The sequence below is a fragment of the Suncus etruscus genome, chromosome 3 (assembly GCF_024139225.1).
Source record: "Suncus etruscus isolate mSunEtr1 chromosome 3, mSunEtr1.pri.cur, whole genome shotgun sequence".
Taxonomy (NCBI): Eukaryota; Metazoa; Chordata; class Mammalia; order Eulipotyphla; family Soricidae; genus Suncus; species Suncus etruscus.
In genome coordinates, this window is record NC_064850.1 from 122,763,326 (window position 1) to 122,774,253 (window position 10,928).

The following is a 10,928-nucleotide window of genomic DNA, read 5'->3' on the forward strand; positions in this document are numbered from 1 at the left end:
ATGCAGCCAACCTGGGTTTGATCCCCAGAATCCCATATTGTCTCCAAACCTGCCAGGAGTAATTTCTGAATGCAGAGCCAGGATTAACCCCTGAGCACTCCTGGGTAGTGGCCCCAACAAACAAAATCAAAACAAAAAGCATGAGATCACAGATATAATAGAGAAGGTAAGGTGTTTCTTTGCATGAGGATAGCCCAATTTCTAATACTACATATAGTGCCCAAGGAAACACCAGTAGTAATGACTGAGGCACAAAGCCTCTGGTGCTTTTCTGAGTACTACTGGGTATGGTAACCACTATTCCAACAAATAGCCTATGCATTGGATCAAAACCTCTTGTACAAATGTGCTGAGATGCTATAAAATAAGCAAGTAAAAATAAATTTCTAGTATAAAATACCTGTGCAAAGAAAAAAAATAAGATCTAACACCTCTCTCCAAATGAGGCACATCATAAGTCAGACTCAAGTTTATAGTACTACATCTATTTAATTTAGGTGCTAGTTATAATTTCTGAATGTAAGTTATATGATACTTTCTTTTTTTTTTGTCACACCCGGTGATGCTCAGGGTTTTACTCCTGGCTATGCACTTAGAAATCACTCCTGGCTTGGGGGACCATATGGGATGCTGGGGGAATCCAACTGTGTTCCGTCCTAGGTTAGCATCTCATCTGTTAGGCAGATGCCTTACTGCTTGTGCCACTGCTCTGGCCTCTATATGACACTTTCTTAAGTTTATCTTTTCATATCTGTTTTGCTACTTAGTAATAATCAGAGATTTGAACTGATTCTAAAACATCTACAATAAATTGAAGGTGCAAAAACTTTTAGGGGGATCCTATATTAAAATATATCCACTTTGATATTCTCATAAGTGGGAGTGGTTCTCTGGGGTTCAATTCTATATCTGGATAGTTCGAAAATCTTCATTAGCCTGTTGGTTGCATATTTCACATTAGATTACAAAGAATAACATAACTTAACACTTGGAATTCTGATACTTATTTAGTTGGATTTTTTGAAACTGTACTTTGGAAGAAATATAATTTACTACATGTAATTATATATATTTAGTTACAAAAACTGAGTCAAGTTATATCAACTTTTTACTTAGACATATACAGACGGACAAAACAGATATTTGAATAAAAGCAATGAGATTTCTTTCTTAATTGCGATGAACTTTGCAAGTTCAAAACAGTAAAAATTATATGACATTTTTATGTGAATTATAGAATGCTCAGGAAAAAATTTAAATGTACTAAAGAAGATTTTCCCCCAAAAAATGAGGGATGAAATTATATTATATTCAGATGTCAAATAATATATTTTGTAAAATTAGAAAGATTTTTTAGATGACAAAGAAACAGTACAATTTCTCTTTTTAAATCATCACTTTGCAAAATATTGTGGAGTATAATTAATGGAAACATAGACTTTTTAAATTTTATTTTCACCAGCTGTCACAAGAGGCATGAATCCTTTCAACATCATCATAAAGGAGTTCCATGTTCTTGAAGACAACAGAATTGAAATTTGGGACATGCATAATTGAGTGTTCCTCTAGAACAAGGAGATTGTCAGGTTTTAGTGGGACAGTGAAATGAGCAGATGACAAGAGGAGACATAATGAGAACAGAAACATGTTATTCTGGCCTGTGGACACAAAAGGAAAGTGTGGAAGGAAGAGCATGGGAAATCAGAAGGGACTTTAAAAAGTGAATCATGTCACAGTGAGCATAGAAAACTGAGTCAAGGAAGAGGAAAATGGTGATTAGGGATGGAGAAAAAACAGCACCAATGAGGTACTGAGTAGAAATATTGAACTTATAATGCAAGAACAGTTACCAGTGGAGAGATCATGTCTCTCTTTTATCAAATAAGATCATTTGGTAGAAGTCCTCATGAAAATATTTTCTAGAAAAGAGAGGAAGACATTAGAGCCTAAGAGGTGGTAAAAGCGTCTGTCTGCCTTGCCTGCGCTATCCTAGGACAGACCGTGGTTCAATCACGGGGTCCCCATTTGTTCCCCCAAGCCCAGCGCAATTTCTGAACACATAGCAGAAGTATCAACCGGTGTCAGCCCAAAAAAAAAAAAAAAAAAAAAAAAAAGGAGAGGAGAGAACATGCTTTTCAGATGAGGAAATGTCTGCTAGAAAGGATATTATTAGTTTAGGAAATACACAAGATGTGTTGGTTCAAATATGAAGTGGAGATATTGTTCTAAGAATAGGAGGGAGGATTTGGAGAGTGTTTATTGATCAGTCAGCTATAGGAGTGATCCATTATAGTATATTCTACTAAATGATAACTCAAGTTCTCGTAGAATAAAATTATGTACAGAAGAAAAATACTTCATGAAGCATATTTCTATTATTACTTTTTGGCAAGAATTATGGATAATTTCTTTAAAAAAAATGTTAACAGGGGCCAGTTGGTAAGCGCATTTGCCTTGCATGCATCGAATTGCGATTCGATCCCCTGGGTCCCATATGGGTCCCCCCCCTAGCCAGGAGCGATTTTTGAGCACATAGCCAGGAGTAACCCCTGAGCATCACTGGTTGTGGCCCAAAAAAAAAAACAAAATAAAAAATGTTAACAATAAATGAATATTTGGCTTATAAGCATATGGAACATTTATATTAATGATTACCATGAAGTCTTAAGAAATTGGATCTTTAGCGCTAAAATTAATGCAAAGTAAATATGTAAATGTTCATATACATTTGGTTTTTGCTTATGCATACCTGAGAGTTTCATCAAGTTACAATACAATGCTATTCAGTAATAAATGCATCATTTATTTAAATAGTTAAGTATATAAGTTTACATAAGTAAAATTTTGTTTCCTAATTACAGGTTATTAAGTTTCACTTAGATAGATGTTTAGGTATGAAATCTATAACATATATGGTATAATTAAGTCTTAGTTTTAGACCAACTCTTAGATAGGTTACAATATTATAAAATAAAATGAAATACATGTTAGATTCTGAAAAATTTTTGTGGGAGAAAAAATAAAGTTGAGGATGTGTAAATTCTAAATTTGAGCTTAGTGTTCAAGAACAGATTAAGTGTATTAAAAAATTGGGGAAGAAAATATATAATGGATTATTATTTAATTTTGAGAAAAGGTAGAATTTTGCAGTTTGCTGTTATTTGGATGAAACTGATGGTTATTGGGGCCAGCGAGGGTGGCACTTGAGGTAAGATGTCTGCCTTGCAGGCACTAGCCAAGGAAAGACCGAGGTTCAATCCCCCTGCATACCATATGGCCCCCCCAAAGCCAGGGAGCAATTTCTGAGCACTTACCCAGGAGTAACCCTTGAGCATCAAACGGGTGTGGCCCGAAAAACCAAAAAAAAAAAAAAAAGAAAGAAAACTGATGGGCATCTTGTTAAAGGAAATAAATTAGAGGGAGAAAGACAAAGATCAAATGACCTCAAGGATATCTGAAATCAGAAAAAAACATTATAAGTGAATAAAGAAGCAGCCAATGATCAAAGACTAAGAGTCAGACAATAGAATCTGTTTGATAAGTTGAATTTGAGCAATTTGAAGGAGCTGCCCAGGACTATGGTAGAAGGAATCTGCCTCTGGATGATAGTGGTAGAACCACATTATAGACCTCAAACATTCATGACTGAATTGAAAATGAGAGTGCCTATATGATAATCCTTCATTGAAAAGTGAATAAATGGGCTTGTAAATTTTCACTACTATGGTGAATCACATCTCCAGGATTAATATCAATTTCACATCCAAGTCAGTAATATACCATCTTCTTCACCTTTATCCAGAGAGCAGTCACCCTGGTAATGGCCTCGAATTCCTTTTGGGAAAACACAGAATGTAACTTTCTGTAGATGAGTGTAGCTGGTGACTGCTTGGGAACATTTGTTCCTAGGAAGCAACCTGCCCATCAGAATCCAGTGACTGAAATCTGAAATTCAACTGATGAATCTGACATTTCTGAGGGAAAATGCTATTGTTCTTTTTGTAAGGACTTAAGTCAACTTTCTGTTCAATACCAAGTTTTTCCAGCTGGAAAGTAAAGATAATATTTGACTATCCTGTATACCATTTGCTACCTTTGACAACTCAATCTACTCTTTTACCTACTCATGATAAGTTATGGTCTAAAAGGACATTATAACACTAGGTTTCTATTCCTGTTATAGGAATTGAAGAACTCATTTCCATGGACACTGACTTCCTTCCAATGTCCACCTTAGTTCTCATTAGAAGAGAACATTCAATGTTGAAGAATATTCTTTATTTTTAAGGCAATTTACACAGCTTTGGCAATAGAATTGCAATGTGCTCCTCGTACATGCTGTGTTATCCCTCATAAATCTATTCCATTTTCTTTAATACTTGAACATTTTTCTTTCTTGCCAGTAACATTTGGGTACCTCAGTCATATTGAATGTGTTCTGCTTGTGTGTATAGTTTTTAGTGAATTTATCAAAATGCAAGAGTCACTCTTGGCTAGTGAATATTAGCACATTAAAGTAAAAATCTTACAAAGTTATACACGTAGATTAATTACATATGGGGATACATATGGATATATTTTCTGCAATTCTTTTTTTTTGTGTAAAAACTTTCACGTTGGATCAAAATATATTGTATTTTCACAGGGGACCGGTAGTAACTAATCTTCTAAAGGGATTGGAGACACTGTGATTAAGGTGGAACTAGAAGGGGAAGAAAAATCCCATTGTAAAATAAAGTTCTCACATGACCATCAGTGAGCAATATGGGTTAACTTCTCAGAACAGGAAAAAGAGGGAGCCTTACAATAACATAAATAGGCAAGTTCTTTAGATTTATCTAAACATTAATGATCTCCATTTTATATTTAGGTCCATAGTTTTAGGAATTCTCTGCCTCATCCTTATTAAAAAGAAAATAAAACTTAATAAGGGTTTTTTTTAATCAATTAAAACTATTACCTCACCACTGACAGCATTGAAATTACAGTTTGATTTTTAGCCAGGTCATTTGTGGGGTTATAAGACACCAAAGACTTTTTGCAAGCAGCAATTTAAATGGCTTCTGCATTCTTAAGCTGATAGTTTTAATGTAATGTTCTATCATTTATTTTTTCCAATATGGCCAGAAATAGCTCCCATCCTCTGAAACTTTGTGGACATTATTTCTATCAGCAGAATCAAGGCAATGTCAATTTTATCTCCACAAGCATTGAGTTCAAAATAACCCTCAGGGGTTATAGTTGAAGCAGTGATGATGTCATTTTATGTCTTAGATATTTAGTGTTACTTTCTTCACTGGTGATGAACTCATCAGCCTAGACTTGAACTCAGAGGCATGTAACTTATTCTGAAAACTCAACAGATATGAAAGTTCTTTCCTTTAAAAACAATTATTAATGTTTATGTCAGTGTGGTGCTTAGTACAACAGCCATGACATAGAAAGAGCCTGAATGTTTAATGAGTGATGAATGGATGGAGGTCTGTTTCTTGAACAAGAGTTCTGTTAGCTTTAAGTAAGGAAAAAGAAAACATTGAGATTGGGTCAACACTAGCATGAGTATAGTAGGGAACCAATTAAAGAGGTATGTGAAAATGATGGTTAAAAAAAAAGGAATATGAGAACATTTAAATACAATTTCAGAAAACTGTGTAGAGTGGCAAGGTTCTGGGCAAAGGATATAGGGGACAATGAAGAGCAAGCTAGATCATAGGACATAGAAACAGTGAGAAGTGCCTGGGCATATCACTATACATGTCCAGTCTCATTCATCTGGCCTTTACAGAAAGCAACTTTTAATTCCTACCTTTTTTTTTTTTTTTTTTTTTTTTTTGGTTTTTTGGGTTACACCTGGCAGTACTCAGGAGTTACTCCTGGCTCCATGCTCAGAAATCACTCCTGGCAGGCACTGGGGACCATATGGGATGCCAGGATTTGAACCAAAGACCTACTGCATGAAAAGCAAAAGCCTTACCTCCATGCTATCTCTCTGGCCCTGAATTCCTACCTATTCCTATGTATAAAGCATCACAGCAGTGTCAAGGCTCTAGTTAATGCACTTAGCTATAGAACTTTCTGGATTATTCACTTTCTTCCAAAGCAGCTTCTCACTGTGGTCTCCTATAACTTTCTATTATTGTTTCTCTGGAAGTCCATCCTTGTGGGTATCATGCACTTTGAGAACTTACACTTAGAAAGTAGCAGGGCTCAATTGTAAAAGACTGTGAGTGTGACCAGCTCTATGTCTGTCTACTGTCCTCTTGCGTTGAAACTCTTGCGAGTGGGGCAAGGAGAGGCTCCAGAAAACCTCACTCGCCCAGACGCCATTTTCAGGGAGGGACTTCAGAGCATAAAAACCGGCTAACGCTTTGCAAAAGCCGGCTCCCTGTGTGTGACACCAGGCGGGGTAAAATCCGCGAAAGTACACCGGCCCAGTGGGGCTCAACTGTGAAAGACTGTGAGTGTGACCTGTCTATGTCTGTCTACTGTCCTCTTGCGTGAAACTCTTGCGAGTGGGGCAAAAAAGAGGCTCCAGAGGAGCACGGCCGCTCCGCTTCGCTACGCGGCCGTGCACTCTTTCTAAGGAAAGAACTCCATTGCAACAAGAAGGAAAAATCACACTAAGAACGGCGCTATATCACAGAAGCAAACATTTCTCTCTGGACTGTCTTCTCTGTTACATGCTCGGGCCTAAGATTTGACCCAGTGTGAGGCTTCATCCACGGAGGACTCCCCTCCCTTAGAGGCAAGTCAGCCCATCCAGAAAGGGAGGAGCCAGAGGAGTGTGCTGCCTACATCACATAGACAATGAATACCACCACAACACGTAGAAAAACCCACAATACAAGTGTGACAATGGGGAAACAACGCAGGCCAGCCATCAGACATAGAGAATGAAGATGACAATTCTGAGGACCAGATAATGACTGACCAACTAACTCAACCTCTCAGATAAGGGACTTTAGACTAGCAATATGGAAGGATGCTCAACAGACTCCAAGAAAACCATGGATCGAGTTTGAACAGAACACTAATAAGAACCAAGAAAATATGAAGGCAGAAATCACAAAACTCCAAACACTTAGAAAGTAGCAGGACCAGATGAGATCTAAAAAATGTGGACTTGTTCCTATTGTGGAGATATTATCTAATAAATGTATCTGAAAGTTGTTTTATTGCTTGGTATATTTTTCTTGTTAAGTTTCAAATTATTGCTTTATTTTAATATTGCTTTGGGAATGAGTTCTCTGTTGATTTTACAAGAAGCCATAATTCTTAAGGAATGATCAGCCAACTATCAGCTCTGCCTTATTTCAAACAAATGAAAATCTTAGGTGATAACAAAATTGTGAACATCTCAAATTAGGGCATGCATAGAAAAATCAAACCTTTCCTCCTAAGAAACCTAAGTGAGTGCCATTAGACTCTTCAGAATCACAGCAGGTTATCCAAATTATTATTACATTTAATTAGCATTCTGACAAGTTGAGGAATTCTTTACCTACTTTCAGAGTACATACAGAAAATGATTTGAAAGCATTTCCTGCTTTGAAATCATCAAAGCAAATAATAAAAAAAACAGCTTCAATCTTATCCTTATTATCAAATAATGAGAGATCATTAAGCCAAATGACAGAGGAAGAAATGCCAACTATAAATGCTGTTTTAAGGGTGACATTTATTTACCATATAAGGAGATTATAACATTCAAAATGATATAATTCAACAAATTGTCTTACTATGATCTGACTCTAATGTTACCATCATTCACCTACTATTGAAGATATCATTTCATTTCCTGTTTAATTTCATTATTGATGTAATATGTTAAATAACTGATTACTTTTTATGCATATATTAAAATAGTTAACAAGAGATAAAGTTTTAATGGTAGAAGATAAGGATTTGTATAGTTAAATTTCTGTGCTGAAATACAATGGTTTATTGTTTTCACAAATAGAAAATACTTGTAAAACATAATCCTAAATAAGATTACTTTAATTATTTGAAATAGTTGATAGATATTAAAACTATTTACTAATAATAGTTCATTAGTGATAGTTAGTGCAAATTTTCTACACTCAACATGTTTCTTAGTGCTGAATCTCTAATATGATAAAACGAAAAAAGCTTTCGTTAGGCCATATTCACTAATGAATTTATCAGCTGCTTTCGTTACTTTAGAAATAAAAACTGAATTTGCTACGCAGTAATATGCAAGTCAAGTATGAATGTTTTCCAGAAAAAAAAGCTAGTGATTATATGAGACCCATAATAACAGAAAAATATACCTAAATATACAGTAGTTTTAGATACATTGCAATTCATGAAATTTCTGCTATTACACATTTTTATATTTGCTTGTGGGCCATATACGTCACTGCCCCAGGGCTTATTTCTACCTGTGCTCAGGACTTACTCCTGTCACTGTGCCCAGGGCTTACTTCTGCTTCTGTGCTCAGGGGGCACTCCTGCCACTGTGCTCTGGAATTACTCGTGGTAGGGCTTTTGTGAGCATGTGAGTTGCCAGAGATGAAACCTGGGTCAACTGCACGCAAAGAAAATGCCATTCCCGGGCCAGGAGAGATAGCACAGCGGGCGTTTTGCCTTGCAAGCAGCCGATCCAGGACCAAAGGTGGTTGGTTCAAATCCCGGTGTCCCCATATGGTCCCCCCGTGCCTGCCAGGAGCTATTTCTGAGCAGCCAGGAGTAACCCCCTGAGCACCGCCGGGTGTGGCCCAAAAACCCAAAAACCCAAAAAAAAGAAAAGAAAATGCCATTCCCAATGTAATATCTCTTCAGACCAAACATTATTTTTTTCTCTTTATTTGAATATCTTGATTACATAAATGATTGTGATTAGGTTTCAGTCATGTAAAGAATACCCCCCCTTCACCAGTGCAACATTCCCGCCACCAATGTCCTAAATCTCCCTCCATCCCACCCCACCCCCACCTGTACTCCAGACAGGCTTTCCAGTTCCCTCATTCATTCACTTGATTATGGTAGTTCTCTGTGTAGTTATTTCTATAGCTGTACTCACCACTCTTTGTGGTGAGCTTCATGGAGTGAGTTGGAAGTTCCAGCCCTCCTCTCATTGTCTCTGAGGATTGTTATAAAAATGACTTTTATTTTTCTTAAAACCCATAGATGAGTGAGACTATTCTGTGTCTCTCTCTCTCTCTCACCTTCTGACTTATTTCACTCAGCATGATAGATTCCATGTACATCCATGTATAGGAAAATTTCATGACTTCATCTCTCCTGACGGCTGCATAATATTCCACTGTGTATATGTACCACAGTTTCTTTAGCCATTCGTCTGTTGAAGGGCATCTTGGTTGTTTCCAGAGCCTGGCTATTGTGAATAGTGCTGCAATATATATAGGTGTGAGGAAGGGGTTTTTGTATTGTATTCTTGTGTTCTTAGGGTATATCCCTAGGAGTGGAATAGCTGGATCGAATGGGAGCTCAATTTCCCAGATTTTGAAGGAACCTCCATGTCGCTTTCCATAGAGGCTGTACTAGACGGCATTCCCACCAGCAGTGGATAAGAGTTCCTTTCTCTCCACATCCCTGCCAGCACTGATTGTTCTCATTCTTTGTGATGTGCGCCAATCTCTGCGATGTGGGTGGTATCTCATAGTTGTTTTGATTTGCATCTCCCTGATGATTAGTGACGAAGAGCATTTTTTTCATGTGCCTTTTGGCCATTTGTATTTCTTTTTTATCAAAGTGTCTGTTCATTTCTTCTCCCCATTTTTTGATGGGATTAGATGTTTTTTTCTTGTAAAGTTCTGTCAGTGCCCTGTATATTTTGGATATTAGCCCCTTATCTGAAGGGTGTTGGGTGAATAGTTTCTCCCACTCAGTGGGTGACTCTTGTATCCTGGGCACTATTTCTTTTGAGGTACAGAAGCTTCTCAGTTTAATAGTATTCCCATCTGTTAATCTCTGCTTCCACTTGTTTGGAAAGTGTAGTTTCCTCCTTGAAGATGCCTTTAGTCTCAATGTCATGAAGTGTTTTTACCGACGTGTTGTTCTATATACCTTATGGTATCCGGTCTGATATCAAGGTCTTTAATCCATTTGGATTTTACCTTTGTACATGATGTTAACTGGGGGTCTATGTTCACTTTTTTGCAAGTGGCTAACCAGTTCTGCCAGCACCACTTGTTGAAGAGATTTTCCCTGCTCCACTTAGGATTTCTTGCTCCTTTGTCAAAAATTAGGTAACTGTTTGTCTGGGGAATGTTCTCTGAGAACTCAAGCCTATTCCACTTATCTGAGGTTCTGAAAACATTCTTTTTTTAATAAAATGGCACAGCATTATTTTGTGTTTTATGCTATTTCTGTAAATGGCCTAAGTGAATTTCCACATATGAGAAAAAAATAGAATACTAGAAAACCCCAAGTATTGCAATCATATCATTAAATCTCCAACTTATTACAAACAGGTATTATTTTTAATCACAGAATGTTATAAAATAAAATATTTTTTTCTCTTTAGTTTGCGCACATATCAAACTAATGCTCAAGATTATACTCTTAATTCTGCACTCAGGTATCAATACAGGGAGATGTCAGAGATTGTATGGTGAGCCAGCGATTGAACCCAGGTCAATTGTATGCAAGACAAGTGTTTTACTTGCTGTGCTGTTTCTCTGACCCAAATGAAAGATTTCTTTTAAGTCATGGAAACTAAGTATTACATTTAATTTTCTTTTTTGTTTGTTTGTTTTGGGATCACACCTGGCAGTGAACAGGGGCTACTTCTGGCTCTACACTCAGAAATTGCCCCCGGCAGGCTCGGGGGACCATATGGAATGCCAGTATTTGAACCACGATCCTTCTCATGCAAGGCAAATGCCCCTACTGCTGTGCCATTTCTCCAGCCCTAGAATTTCTTTTAAGTTGAAATATCATTA